The sequence below is a fragment of the Augochlora pura genome, chromosome 6 (genome assembly GCF_028453695.1).
Source record: "Augochlora pura isolate Apur16 chromosome 6, APUR_v2.2.1, whole genome shotgun sequence".
Lineage (NCBI taxonomy): Eukaryota > Metazoa > Arthropoda > Insecta > Hymenoptera > Halictidae > Augochlora > Augochlora pura.
This window is the reverse complement of record NC_135777.1, coordinates 22,672,127-22,687,650: the sequence shown is the minus strand read 5'-3', so window position 1 is coordinate 22,687,650 and position 15,524 is coordinate 22,672,127. Positions and strand designations below refer to the sequence as shown.

Genomic DNA, 15,524 nt, shown 5'->3' with positions numbered 1-15,524 from the left:
AATCTCTGATCATTACTCACATAGGACAACCAATAGCGTCAGATTGCCGAGTCCCCCCAAATCCTTGAATTATCTAAGCAAACATTCCGCGAGGTAGGACCTCGATAAATTTCCGCTTTGAGGATTAAACGGAGGAAAAAGGCCACGGTGATTCATTAACGTCCGTCACGAAGGCTCGCGGCTACGAACGGCAAGGTTTCCAGAGTCGCAGAAATGTGTCCGGCGCGCCATTAAACCTGTAGCATTTTATTCCACGCGCGGAGTAAACGCGCCCGTTACGTCCTCCCTGTCCCGTTCCAGGCGGCGCGCGGATCCGCTTCAACACGCTCGGACATGCTACACACGCCTACGGTGCTCTATGACACTCTATACTTCCGTCTTACCGATCCTTTGTGGTCCTGTGTTACCTTCGAGTCCTTTTAAAACGCTTTGTTCCTCTTCCCGGCCTTCTCGATACACTGTGCCGGCTCTTTTCTCCTCGCATCCTTCTTCTTTGTGCCCTTCTTCCGGCATGTCCACTCTTCTCCCGCCTTACACGCCGTTTATTCAAACTAGATTCACTGCAACAGTACTTGGTAGTCTATGACCAAAAAGCTAGTCGGCGGTTTTCTAAAATTAGTTTCAAGGATTATTTCTGAGAAGTCGTTTTAATAATTATTTTTAAGGAATATTTTTGAATAGTCGTTTTAATAGTTATTTTTAAGGATTATTTTTGAAAAGTCGTTTTAATCATTATTTTTAAGAATTATCTCTGAAAAGACGCTTCAATAATTATCTTTACAAATTATTTTCAAAGATTATTCTTTCGAATTATTTTTATTCTTTTTTTTTATTCTCTAAAATTATTTTTAAATATTCCAAAATATCTCTAAAAAAATTATTCTTCAAAATTACTTATAACAATTATTCTCTAAACCTACTTTCAAAAATTATTCTTCACAATTATTATCGAAGAATCGCGTCGACTTGCGGCATCCAATAGTCTCTAAATAAAAAAGCCGTTTAATAAAAATAAAATAGCCGATAAAAATTCGTAGAGTTGGCAAAAAAATGTTCGCCGTAAGCAAACCGTTTCCCCAGATTCGCGTCCGTAAGTCCGGTCAGACATAAAAGCCCGGCGCAGTCCGGGATTAAAGCGGCCGGGGTAAAAATGAGCATGATTCATTAGCGAGACCGGTACACGGGGGGGGCACGGAACGGTAAACCGCGCGCCGCCGGAGTCTTTGAAAGCTCCCGAGGAATATTTGACGAGCATTAAACTCCGTGTAATTTGCTTTTTCCGCGCGCGCGCGCGCGCTGTCGAAAACGCCGCTCGTGTGTACTACGGCCGCGCGTTTAACACTCGATCGCGCCCGCGCGCCGGCTCTATTCACGTTCCGCTGTCATTCACGGTGACCGAGCCGGCCAAAGAAATCGTCTATTCATAAAAAGGATATTTATTGCGGGACGATAACCCGAGGATAACTCGCGGCTAGGCGCCGGCCGACGGCGCGCCGATTCGAAGCGTATCGCTGGCCATTGTTTTCCCGGTTTTTTTTTCGGCGACGTCCTATCTTTTTCACACGACCGTACATAGTTTAAATTGTCACAATTCACTCCCTGAAGTAAAAAAATATTTTTACATTGTATTCAAAAATAATAAAAGTCGCTTCTGGGTCTCGAAAAATATTAAAAATATAAAAAATTCAGGTATCAATTTTATTAGAATATCGTATAATAATTTCGAGCGATGCCCCAGAGGCACCATGAAAGGGGTTGGAAATATTAAAAATTTCACACTATTGAGACCGCAATCTTCGAGCGCCGTTAGCGCATAATTCGGCGAGGCCGTAAAATGTATCACATTCGACGCCGCGGGCGAAGATAATAATTATTATGCGCCCGGGCGTCGGGCCCGGTCGATATCCCGCCGTATTATCGAACTTTGTTGGGAAGTCGTTCTTTCTCTGACCCAGTATGTAAAACGATAATGATACACACTAAAATTTCTTCGTGCACTTAGCGGCCGCGGTCAAGCCTTTCAAAGCATCCGAGATGCACGTAATCGATTCTACGCGGGGCTCTTTACCCGCCATTAAGAACCGAGGAGCTGCACCCGGATTCACCCGCTCGCAAAGAAGTGTAATTAACGGCCATTGAAAAACGTTCTTACCGACGGCGGAACCTCGCCGCTTCGCGGGATACAATTTACTCGGCGTCTTTGTGACGGACAACCCTGCGAAGGACGTTCGCCGAGATGATACTCGTTCCTTTAACAAAAAAGAAATCCATAACTCTCGCCTAAGTGTGCACTCTCGTATTTCTAGGCGGGTTTTGTAACTGCTTTAGAAACCGTCCTGCAATTTATCTAAAATAATTCTAGGGATAATATTTTTCTAAATTTCCAAATAAGGAGTCTAACATTTTGGATCTAAAATATTTGAATAAAATAGTCTTACAATAATTAATATTCCACTCTGAAATTATGTTTGATTCTTTTCAATTTGGGCTAAAGAATTAATTCTAGGAAATATATTATCGTTATATATTAGTTATTACAAATCATCCAAAAAGCGTAGCGCAATAGTATGTTTTAATTTTATATAAAAATGAAAAAGATAAAATAAATAAATACTATATAATATAATAGATACTGTATCATACAGTAAATACTATATAATACAATAAATACTGTACAATACAATAAATGCTATAAATTACTATACACAACCGAACGTGCACCATGAAACACCCAGCCTGTAAAGATCGTAAGATTTCCATAGGCTCATACTGTACGAGATCATACACAGCGTGGCGTGGAAGAAACTTACGGAACAGCCTAATATAAAAATCATGGCATTCGCCGTTGGTTCCTGACGTCCATTAATAAGTCTGCCTCCCGAATTCCGTTCGATCTTCCATCCGTCTTTGCGCCCAGGCCGAGAGTTGAATCGGTCGGATCGAGCGGTGTGTCCGGCCACCCGGTAGAAATTCCATGATAAATCGTCGACGGACGTGCTCGAAAACATCGCTGGTGCGCCGGGATGCGCGCGCGTAGGCCCGCCGCTGAAAGTCTTTTGCCGTTGCATCACCCCGGGGCGGGGAACCCCCTCCTCCCAGCGGTTTAATACCCTAACCTCGTTTCGGTTAATTACTCGCGATTAGCCCGAAGACAATCTCTGAAGAGCCCGGCAGGCGGCTCTCTCCCGCGGCACGCATCTGCCCGAGTTTACAGCGTGTTATCGTTACGGGGCTGATAACGCGAGAAAGCAAATGTTTCATTGAAGCTCGGCAGCCTCTTGTTTTCTTGTCGCGCGTATGCGCTGTCTTTAATGAAGTCCATTTTGTCTCGATGAAGAAGACGGCTGGCAAACGTCGAGCATGAATGAACGAAAGGTGCGATCAATTCCACGAGCTCGTGGAGACGGCTCGTTATGCGGCGATTACTGTGCACGATATTTACACACAATGTCCGCTTTTCCTCTGCTCGATCGAACTTATTGTTGGCACGAGGATTCGACCAGGAACGTTGCGCGACGGCTTATGTAAAAATTTACGTAATTCGTCGCTCGAAAGAATGTCCGATACATTCGAGAACGATTTAGAGTTTTACGCTATTTTAACCATACGTCGATGTTTCATTCTACAGAGCTAAGCCGAAATCCCGCGGCGACGTGGGACAGTCTCGCGCGATCGATTCGAGCAACCGATCGACCTTAGCCTCCTTTCACGATGGAATGGGGAAATCGACAATTATGGCAAACTTGTGTACACACCGCCACACGTACTTTCTCCGGTATTACGTGTGGCTGGCCGCGCGTCGCGTCGCGATCGTAACACGTAAACAAACGGGGCCGAAGAGAGAGAGAGAGAGAGAGAGAGAGAGAGCGTGACACGGGGATCCGGCTGATCCCAGAATTCGTTCGAGAGCAGGAGGCCACGGGGATCTTCTCATGAATATTCCCGGCGGACCCCGGCGAACCTTGTTTCGCTTTTGGGGACACGGTGGAATTCTTTTTCGTGACCAACGCTCGAAATATCCATGCCCTACGAAAGAGAAAACGAGGGACGCAGGCGACCGATCCCCCAACTTCTCTCTGTCTTCTTTTCTCTTTTTTTTTTTTTTTTTTTTTTCATCGCGGAGAAACCGACCGTAGAGGTTTAGAGAGAGAGTCCGAATGTCTATATGCAAATGCGGCCCGAGGATGGCCCGTGCGGCACAACGTGGAAATTTTGTTCTTGTCGCCGGTGTCGTTGTTTATTTAGATGGTAAGTGGGGAGGGGAGGCGGTTTGTTCCGTGACGGAGACATTGTTTATTCAGAGGCTCCGAGCTGACGTACGGTAGAAGTTTGCTCTACTGATTCTACAATTGTCTCTCGATCCTGGGGAGATTAGTTTAGAGCCGTGTTTCGTCGGGGATTACGTTTTTGCTGATGAGGTGTGTTTATTCGGGACTCGAAAGTAGGCGATTATGGTGAATTTATTTGATCGGCGTGCGAGTCGCTTCGTTGGGGACAAAATTGGGAGTTTAATTATTATGCAGTCGGTAATTATGGAGTCAATAATTATGGAGTCAGTAATTGTGGAGTCAATGATTATGAAGTCAATAATTATGGAGTCAATAATTTTGAAATCATTAATTACGAAGTCAATAATTAAATACTGATTAATAATAAAATAATCCTAAAGTAAACAATAATAAAATCGATAATAAAACGACAATAACAGCAATAAAATCAATGATACGTCGGTCATTTGAAGGACTGTCGTTTGTTTATCTTCAACATAATTTACTTTCCATTTCTATTCTTTTCTACGTTCGATTAAACAATATAGCATGCCCTATTCGATAAATGCAAAGTTTAACCACGCCAAAGAAAACAAACGAAGGGCAGAGGAATTGATCGCTGCACAGTAATCGGGCTGGCTATCTCATAAATTTTTTATCCGGTCATTTGCATCGATTACAAAGTTGTGGCTGATTATCTGGAGGTCCTCCCGGAAAAAGGGGTTCTCCGTTGACCGTCGCTGTTAGACGTCAGTTCATCTGAAATTTAAAACGGGACGCTGAATTATTCCGGCGACGAAATATGCGGCAACGTTTTAGTAAAGTTGGCGAAACGTCGGGAAACTATGCTAGGATTACTATACCGAGAAATATAGTATAGTATGTATTATAATATACACGGTGTACGTTACACAGTATAATATATTATACTAAGGAATATGAGATAAATATATGTGATATAAAATATCAAATAAAATATAAAATAAAATATCAAATAAGATATCAAATAAAATATCAAATAAAATAGCTTTGTTGATCGAAAGTTGACCTACGACCACAAAGGATTAATTAATTAATTTTTTCCTAAGTTATATCACTGTCCGATTATTTTTCGGAGTCACTGTATTCCTCCCTCACAGTCTCTCATCGACATCTCTCCCTTCCTGTCTATCTCCAATCTCGGAAAACCCGATCGTCGACCACGTTGCCTCGACGTCCGCGAAAATCATAAATTTCCTTTCCAGGATTTGGCCTCGCCACGATCCTTTTTCTCGATCTGTTCCCTTTCCCGACGGATGAAAAGACGACCGCCGGCCACGTTGATTCACACCGTCAACACTCGCGATTCGCAGTCGGCCGCGCGTAATTTGCAATCTGGGGGGGGGGGGGGGGGGGGGGGGGATCCTCCGGGGACAGATTTACAAATAAATCGAAGAACGGTGCGCGCGTCACCTCCACCGTAGAATTTCCCGGAGAAATTCCGGAGACGCGGCGATTCTCCGTCTTCCGTTTTATGGCGCCGCCACGGTCCTCGTTCTGATGATTATTTAAGCAGCCGTGTTTAAATCATTTTTGGTGGGCTAGCGAGGCTGCGGCGCGAATGTGCGGTCCATCGACCGCATGAATGAGTGATGAAGTCTCTCACCCTGTTCTGGCCCGCGGAAGTTTGGAAATAATTCCGACTGAAATATTGACCGAATGGAAATAACCGGATCTTGGGTAGTTTTCGGTAAAGGAATTCTACGGGCTAATGTTAACCCTTTGTAGTAGCTATTTTAGCTCGAATACCGAGACGTGTCTCCTGAATTACGGCTCCGCCATTTTGTACGATTTATTGGAAATTGGTATCGAATTAAATTTACTGTTTATTAAGTTAAACTTAGTGTATCGCATACGATACTTGCACTCTTATGTCTAATAAATATAAATAAATTTAACACTATAAATATTAATTTTTAATGGCGATATAGTAATTTTTAGTGGCGATTTAGGTGCCATTCGAATACGATGGGTTAATGAGTAATACTGTAACACTAGTTACAAAGCGTTTTTTCGTTTATTAATAAAATCAAGTTTCACTAAGTTTTTAAAACACTTTTTAACAGAACCAAGCCATGGTTCACAGCAAAAGAAAATCGATACTTTTTTGTAAAGAAAAAAGGAAATAGGACAGGAATTGCGCCCTTGAATGCAGCGTTGTATCGACGGCGATTGAACCGACACCGTGTACACGGCTTTTCCACCGAAATTAATTAATCGTTGGAAAGGGGATTTTCGAGAGGTCGATACCGGACACCGATAGGTCAATCGGTCGCACTCTCGATGTCGAGGATTTTGCGATGGAATTGAAATGCGATGTAGCGCGAGCGCGCGCGAAATTGGGCCGCGATACGATAACTGTTTTCCCCCGAAGCGAGATTGTTTTAACAATAACCCGCGCTTCGATCTTCTTGCGTCTTTTTAGCTCGCGAACCCTTCCTTATCGTCCACATTTTTCGCTGTTTTTATTATTTATTTTTCGTAGAATCAATTATTGCTCAGAGATTTTAAATAGAACGTTTAAATCATTGTTAGCGCTTACAAGGTGTTCGAATATTCAACTAAACAGTTCCACGTATTTGTTCATTCTGAAAAGTAGCGACGCGATCGATTCGTTAGGATGGGGTCAGACTCGTTCGAACGCCCCGTTGTCGACCTTTGAGGAACAGAAGAATGTCGTTAGCGGCTTTTAAAAATAATCTGCGGGACGGGGAGGGGGGCTCCGTGGCGACGGCGAAGGGCCTCCCACGTGATTCATCCAGCAAGGTGCCCACAATCAGCCCCAGTCCTCCCTTGTTCCACACGAACATGTGCAGAGAGAACCCACGCGTCGTTACGACCCCTCTTCGTTCGGTCCATCGCATACGCGCACGCCTGTGCACGAGTCTTCGACGAGCCGCGCGCCACTTCGAGCGAGAAAAAATGAGACAAGCGTAAGAACTAATTCCCCGATCTTGAACCAACCCTTTCGCACTCGGAGCGGAGACACATTTTAACTCTGTGAATTTGAAATAAAATTTCTGGCTCATGGTATTTCTATTCTATGTAACTAAGAGTACTTTTATTGGCGTCAGTATGCAAGCAATAATTATTTAAAATTGATTCTTGTGACTTTAATAGTATCTATTTAATTATTTAATAATTATTTTAAATTTGAACTTTGTTAATATAAAGATTGTTTTGGGGGGTGATAGAATAATTTTAGGGGTGCCTCAGAGTCACTATTAAAGTCATCGAGTACGCCTAGGGGTTAATTAGCCCCCGCCGAGGCGCGATCCTCCGTCGGCAGCCGGCGTCCGCGCAACAAAGACGTTACATTAACTATATCAAGGTTCCATCGTCGAAGAAACTGTGCCGAAACCCCCGGGTTCGTTCGAGCTCGTCCAATTATCCCGATCCCCGCGCGCGGATCGCGGTAAACATGAACGGCCGTCGATAATACCGTTGTTTCACCCCGCCAACGGCGTGCACGCGCGCGCGCGCGCCCCCGTAAACACAGCCGTATATCCGTTTTGTATCGACGTCCGTGGGATACGATAAGGCGGCGGAGGCGGTGCCGCGCGCTGCTTCGAACCGCCAATAAAGCGTTATAAGGTTGGCAGCGCAGCGGCCGCGCATAATTTCGCCTGGCACCGCGAGACATCGCCGATCACGAATTAGCATTGTAACAACGTTCTACCGGGCCGGTCTGGCGCCGGTCCAAACCCCGAAACCTTTGATCGGCGGGGCGGGGAGGGGAGGGGAGAGGGGAGCTGCGACGACGACGACGACGATCGCAAGCGACGCTCCAAACAAATCGAATCGGATCGATCACTCTTCCAACTTTCCGTCAAACATTCCCGCGCTTCTCCCGTTGCCAGATTCGAGGTGAATCCATTACACGGTGACTGACAAGCGTCGGGTGCGCTACCATTCGAGGTTACGGGTCCCGGAACGACTTTGGCGGCACGGTCGCGGCAATTACCGAAACTTAACCCTTTGAGTTGCATGAAATTTATAAAGAGTCGTGCCAAGCGGAATTAATTTTTGTGGGACGGACGGTAATATATGATATTTGATATTAAGGAGGGAGGATAAAATTTATTAATTCTTTTTTTAAGTTTGGGTATATGTAATAATATGTTTTAATTTTATATAGAAAGGAAAAAGATAAAATTAATAAATACTATATAATACAATAAATACTATAAATTGCTATACAATAAATACTATAAATTGTTATACAATAAATACTATAAATTGCTATACAATAAATACTATAACTTGCTATACAATAAATACTATAAATTGCTATATAATAAATACTATAAATTGCTATACAATAAATACTATAAATTGTTATACACAACGACCGTGCACCAACTATGAAACACCCAGTACATCGTACCGAGAAAATGCTTGAAATTGTCCCGAATATTTGAACGAGGTTGCTAAGATCCTTGTATCGTCGAGACACGACCGGAAGTGCGGCGTTCGAGCAAAGTAGGTAAAATTCGACTCTCGAGCATTGCTCGACCGGTTGCACCGGTGCAACTCGCCAAGGACCGAACCCGTCGGCCATGCTCTGGCAATGAACGAAATTTTTCTGCCTGCCGGTTCAACAGCTGTTGCATCTTGCTTTTCCCTTCTCTCCTCTTTCTTTCTTTCTTTCTCTCTCTCTCTCTCTCTTGGGTTCTCTTGCCGACCCGGCGTTCCCTTTTCTCCGCCCGTGAATCATCGACCTCGACAATGATGTCACACGGAAGCGATTGGCCAATAGCTTTACAGTTATATCCTTCGTTTATTTCGGTGGTCTCCTCGGTTGAACCTTGGTCAAGTGGCCCGCGATGGACCCGACACACCCGGTCCTCCTCGTTTCGCGCTTATGGTTGCGCTCGAGATATTCCAAATTTAACCGTTTGTACGAAGCCGGGTCGATTGAAAATCTGAAGTCATTTTTATGGCTTTTAGGATGTATATATTATGTTACTAAATTTATTCTGTGGATATCGTAAAATTTTTTTTATATTGCAAGATTTATTTTATATTTATTCTAAAATTTATTCTAAAACTTATTCTATGGATATTCCAAAATTTATTCTATGGATATTCCAAAATTTATTCTACATTTATCCTAAAATTTATTCTATAAATATTCTAAAATTCATTCTCATATGTTGATTCGACTATTAATTTCTCCAACTACTTTCAATGAATTCTAAAATCATCGGTCGCTTGTCTTATAATTGTCGTTTCTTTATTTTTCCAGCGAAAAGTCGACCGCCGCGATAGTTTTTAATTAAGAGTCACGGTAGCGTGATCTTGCTCTCCCCGGTATTATTTTTACAGGCCTCTTGGGGTGTCGCGCAACCCCGGTCGACCTTTATGTAATTAACGCGTCCGATCCAGGGTTGAAGCAATGTAAATGCTACAAGAATTTAGGAACTAAATAATTGCTAAAAATTATTATTTCTAGATTTGTTCAACAATATATTCGAAGAAGTTTTAAAAATCATTATTTAATCACGATCTCTGTCATTTTATATCTCTACTTTACACAGGTTTTATGCGCTATTTATAGTATATTATTTGTTGCAACTTTTACTACCAACTTTATTTTATAAAGATGAATCCAGTGATGATCCAGTTATCTATAAAACACTTGTACATTTCTAATTTTAACTTCTTAATATATTTAAAGACATTTTATGTACATCTAAAATTTTATACTTTCAATGCTTAATCCTACAATTATTAAATCATAATTTAATTAATTATATATGCTACCCCGATTCTTAATACTACAATTACTAAATCGTAATTCAATTAATTATATACGCTAGCTCAATAGCCAAATTTTACATAATTTCAACTCTGCTCTCTACACCATACTATACACAATCCTTCCGCATAATCCAATAAAAAAGTACAAGATATTAGCAACGAGGACGTCAAACACCGAGTGGCCGAACCAAGATTGAAATACGCGGTGATAAAGCTCGTAACTATAGGTGATACTCGTGTCCGGCTAAAATCGGACATCGCACCCGGCATACCGGTCGCATTTAGCGCTCCGCTGCGAAGTTAGATAAACGTCACTCACCGATACAAATAGTATATAGCGCGTGTTCCGAGAGCTCTCGGTTTCTGGAAAGCGTGTACACATCGTGTACAGCGGTGTATCATATCCCGTTCCTCTCTCTCTCTCTCGCTCTCATTCGAGGCATGCTACAAGTGTCGTTCGGCACTGTCAGCCCGCTAATTACTCTTCATTAGCACGCGAAGCGGTCCGGTAATCGGCCGGCGCGTTGCGGCAACACGCGGAATCCTTCCGCGGGGCCCGGCCCCCGGACAACCAGAAACAAAGAAACGAGCGAACAATAAAGCACGGCCGTGTGTCGTAAAGCGGGCGAACGAGACGCGCACGCTCGTTTCTTTCGCGGTTTCTTTTTCGCGAGGGGGGGAGGAGGGGAGACCCCGTCGACGTTAAAGGAGCGTGTCGGCGTCGTTAACGCTAACAGAACGAGCTCCTAACGAGACACCGAGTCCCTTAGGTTTTCCTACCTTGTAAAAAAAACGGAAACGCGTTTTGTGGATTTTCAGGCGATTCGAAGCAAGTTTTATCGTCGACCGTCGCGCCCCGCCCACCGATTCATTCGTATTGCCGTTTGTAAAAATTAATGATATTTAATTTTCGAAATATCATGTTATTTTTAAGTTGACAGGAATTCAGATCGAAATGTAATATATTTAAGAAAATATATGGGTTGCTTAAAGTTTGAAAGCGACGCGGGGCGGCTCTCCGCGCAAATCAGGATTATCGGATTACCGGGATACCTTGTGTACAAATAAAAGTCTCGTTAGCCTAATTCCGTTGTGGCGGGCGTCGCGAACGGACCTTGGTCGAATTGAACGGTCGTTTAAAGCGTTCGCTTAATTACTTAATTGTTGGCGGTAGAGTGAAATATATTATTGTCGCGTTAAGGATGATAGGAGGGGTTTGTTACACGGAAATATGTTTTGAGCTGTTGAATGGAGCTTTTGGAATTTTTATGGGCGTCCTTAAATGGTATAATTGAGACGCGAGGGTTGAGATAAGTTGGAGTTGAAGGGGATATGAAGAGGAAAATATGGCTCGAAGAGGAGGAGTAGAAAAGAATAGACAGGGATATTGATGGTGTTAGAGTTGTCTGAAGCGAATTAGAACAGTATGAAGAAGTGATTGAAGGGTACTTGAAAAATACAGATGAGAAGATAAGTGATTGAGGAGGGTTAGAAAAATATAGACGAGAAGATAAGTGACTGAAGAGTGGTAGAAAAATATAGACGAGAATATAAGTGACTGAACAGTGTTACAAAAATATCAACAAAAATATAAATAGAAATATAGGTGTCTAAGGATCATTAGAAAAAACATAAACAGATACATCACTGCCTGTAGATTCTTAGAAAAAATATAGACAAAAATACAGACACCTCAAACGCATTAAAAAATGTAAACAGAAATGGCTAAAGGGCATTAAAGAAACGTCAACAGAAAGTACAAGTGCCTGCATCGAAAAAACGTAAGCAAAACCTTGCACAAAATGAGAAGCAATTTGAAGGAAGAAAATTCAAAGCGCTATAACATCTGTATAAAAATTACTAAATAAATAAATAAAGTAGTGGAAGCAGCAGTGAAGATTCAAGCTTGTCGACAAGATCCTCCGAAATCATCGGACAGACTTCTGACTCAGGCTAACGGTATAGTCGTTGGATCGGATTCGCTTTGTCTTCTCGGCCGCGAGACAAAGATTTCCACGTTGGAGATCGAGGTCGGAATCTGTGGGAAATTCCAGGGCCACGGGAGCACACACGCGCGCGCGCGCGCGGACCGTGGGCAGGAGGAGGACGACGAGAGGGCGCAGGTAGAGAGCTCTGGCCGCGCGCTCCGCGACAAAGGAACACACCGTTCGACTTCGCGTCAGGCGTTTTAGCCCCGGACTGCGCGCGCTGCGGGGCCCCGCGAACCGGAGGCCGGGCATTCTCCTGGCCGGGGAGAGCCAAGTTAAGCGGATTAGAACGGCGAACAGGTATAATTCTGTTGGTCTATTGAAATCAGATAAGGGACGCGATTAATGACGCCGCGGCCGCTCGCCTCTATGTTTCCTTTCTACGGGCGAAGGATCCGATATACGTTCTTCGGCAGATTTTGTTGCAGCCGATGTTTATTTGTGCCGGAAATTCCGCGAACGGTTTATTAACGGCTTCGACGATCTATTCGCGGATAGGCGAACGCGTTATTGTTCTATCAACCGCGATTTCTAAATCTCTCTACCGCGTTTCAGAGACTCGATTTCGTTGAAATTGCCACTGGGCGCAGAGTTATTATTTTATGAACATTTCGGAGACTGTTTCAGTAGCAAGGTTTATAGTTTAATTGTTTTATTTATATTCTGGCGGCGCTGTGTATAATCGAATGATATCCATTTATTGCAAGCGTCGTATATAATAAAGCGATTGAGTTAAAAGGTCAGTCGAAAGTCGAATGAAAATATCCTATTTTATTTTATAATGTACTTAAATGTCTGCAGAGTTTTAATGCTACGTTTCTGGTATTACTTAACTAACATTAGACTCGATAAATATTTAGAGACAATATAGCTTCAAGACAGTCTTCTATACAGGGAAATTTTATTCTCTCAACACGCGTTTAAGTAAAAGCAGTTAACTTGGTAAAAAGTAGAAGGTCCAAGCTTGAAGATCGTCCATTCTTCATCAAATTTGCATAAATATTGGCAAAGTTACAGCAGTTTGAATATTAAGAGAGACATCGGAACAGCGTCGTCCGGCTTTTTGGGTCAAACACTGCGCGCCGTAAGTAGTCGCTACAATGTACAGGTAATCCCATTAAAAAAAGACAGTAACGATCTTAAAATCTCGAAAAATATAACCTTTTAGATAAAGACTATTTTCAGTGTAATAAACGTCTCTTCGAACCGTGCTATCTATTGCTCTATTATTTTTTAATATCGTTAATGATGACGAAGATATTTCTTCGCCATGCTTCGACGAATTACAGTAATAAATTTCACATAATTTTAATCACATAATTGGAATGACATTATTAAATGACAGATTCTCGTCATTTCATATAAGAATTCTCGTACCGAAAGGATTAACAAAAGCCTCAACCCTTCCGAGACCTGTCTCGGTGACATCTTCGCGGCTTTCTAAATACAGGTGAATTTAATCAGCCCTTTTCGTCGGTCGTCCCGTCAGTTTGTTCGAGGATCGATAGCCGGCCGCGCGTTCCATTGTCCGGCGTGTCGACGCAGCGCGGCCGTCACTAAAGACTTATTGTTATTATTGTTGAGGGCCGGACCCGCCGCGGCCTATAGATCGGGTCTCGTAGCGGGCGGCATTGTGGACGGCCGATAGAGATCGCAGGCACCGCGGCTTCGCGCCGGGGGCCTCTTACAAAATTAACAATTGAGGTCTCCTCGTGTACGGTTCTTGCAACCTGGAAGAGAGCGAGGTCAGTCCTCGGCTTCGCGCGAGATCGAGACCGTAATCTCCGGGTATTCGTTCTGCAAGGAAACCCGAGACCCGCCTGCCGCGGAATCGTGTGGGCAGGATAATGAGGCCACGCGCGCGGAATTACGGAACGCTTCTCGATCTATCGCGGAAATTTTAAATGCGGCCCGGACGGATCCATTTTTAATGACCCCGATGCCTTTTAATGACCTACGATCGTCAGCCATCTTCGAGATCTTCCGACGATCCTTCTCGCTTTCAAGAGACCGTCGAGCTCTTCATTCAAAGATCGCTTGGCAAATTGTTTGGTGCATTAGGTGCTTTCTCTAATTTTATCCTTCTATTATAAAAATATATTTTTTAAAACTTTTCATACGAACTCTTTCACTGAAGCATATATTGTAATAAAAATCGTAGAAAATTTCAATTACTCAACTAACATATATAATAATAATATAATATAATCTATATTAATAATAAAATATTATATATACAATATAATCACGTCTAAAGGAAGAACGCGATCTTTTTATTATAATATAAAAAAATATCTATACATGTGTGTTATATTCGAATAAAATTCACTACAAATACACGGACAGTTTGCTATCGGTCTCTGAATTTTATTTAATTTTCCGGGCGCGCCCCGATGCTCTTGAAGAGAGGGGAGCGTATGGCGGCGCAATTACGCGGATTACTGAAATCTCTTCATTAACCAAGGAGAACGGGGGCCATTCTCGCGGTTAATGCGAGCCAGAGAGACGGCTTCGAGTTCCTCCGGCTCCGTGGATTTTTTCAGACTCGAATCCTCCGTTACGCAACGTCTGCCTACGGTCGGCTCCGTTGATAGAAATCCGTTTGAGAAATAAAAAAAGGGATACACTTTGAATATTAATGGCGACACCGAAGCTGACTTTAATCGGCTTCGCCGGAGAATTGGCGGTAATTCGCCGCGATTCATTGCGCTGCGATAATGTAGGCTTTCCTTAATCTCGACGCTGGAATTATTTTATACCTGTAATAGTCTGTTGAATGGAAACGATGCGCGCGACGGAATGCTCGAGTTTTATAAAGACGGATTCAGGGAGCCATCTTTAATAGCGATATGATATTGTTTCGTGCGATCTATGGTCTCGTATATTTTTTTAATGAATTGAGGTTATGTTTATATGATATAATATAGTACAATACAATATATGTAATATGAGATAATAATATATTATAATAGAATAGAGTAGTATAGGATATAGAATAATATACATATAACAGAATATACTAACAATAATAGAATATAATAATAAAATAAAATAGGATATAAAATAGCATAGTATAACATAATATAATATAATTTAATATAGTATAACATAATATAATACAATGTAATATACTATAACATAATACAATAAAATTCACTATAAAATAAACAATAAGCTGCAATAAAACCGACCACCAAACGAAAAGCAACCCAAATGAAAAATGACAGTGCATACTAAATCAGCAGGTGTCCGAATACTTTTGGAGCTCGGTGTACACGGCGAGCTCTAAGTGGATCTCTATCTCCGCGTCCCCTCCGCTCTTCGACTTCTCTCTCCGTCCGTCTCGTGTTCAAGGAACGATTTATATTTAGAAGTAGCGAAACGTTCGCTTTGCAAAGTCCAGCCTTTGGTGTCCCGGATAGCGGGCGCAAGGCTCGCGATCGAGCCACGCGGCCGGCATTCCAAT

At 42.6% G+C, this 15,524-nt stretch overlaps 1 protein-coding gene across 2 annotated transcripts in view; it reads left to right on the top strand.

The window, feature by feature from the left end:
• The window catches only part of LOC144471886 (solute carrier organic anion transporter family member 3A1-like), a 71,925-nt gene that overhangs the window by 14,493 nt on the left and 41,908 nt on the right, over positions 1-15,524 (top strand). The gene's annotated exons all lie outside the window — the stretch shown is intronic.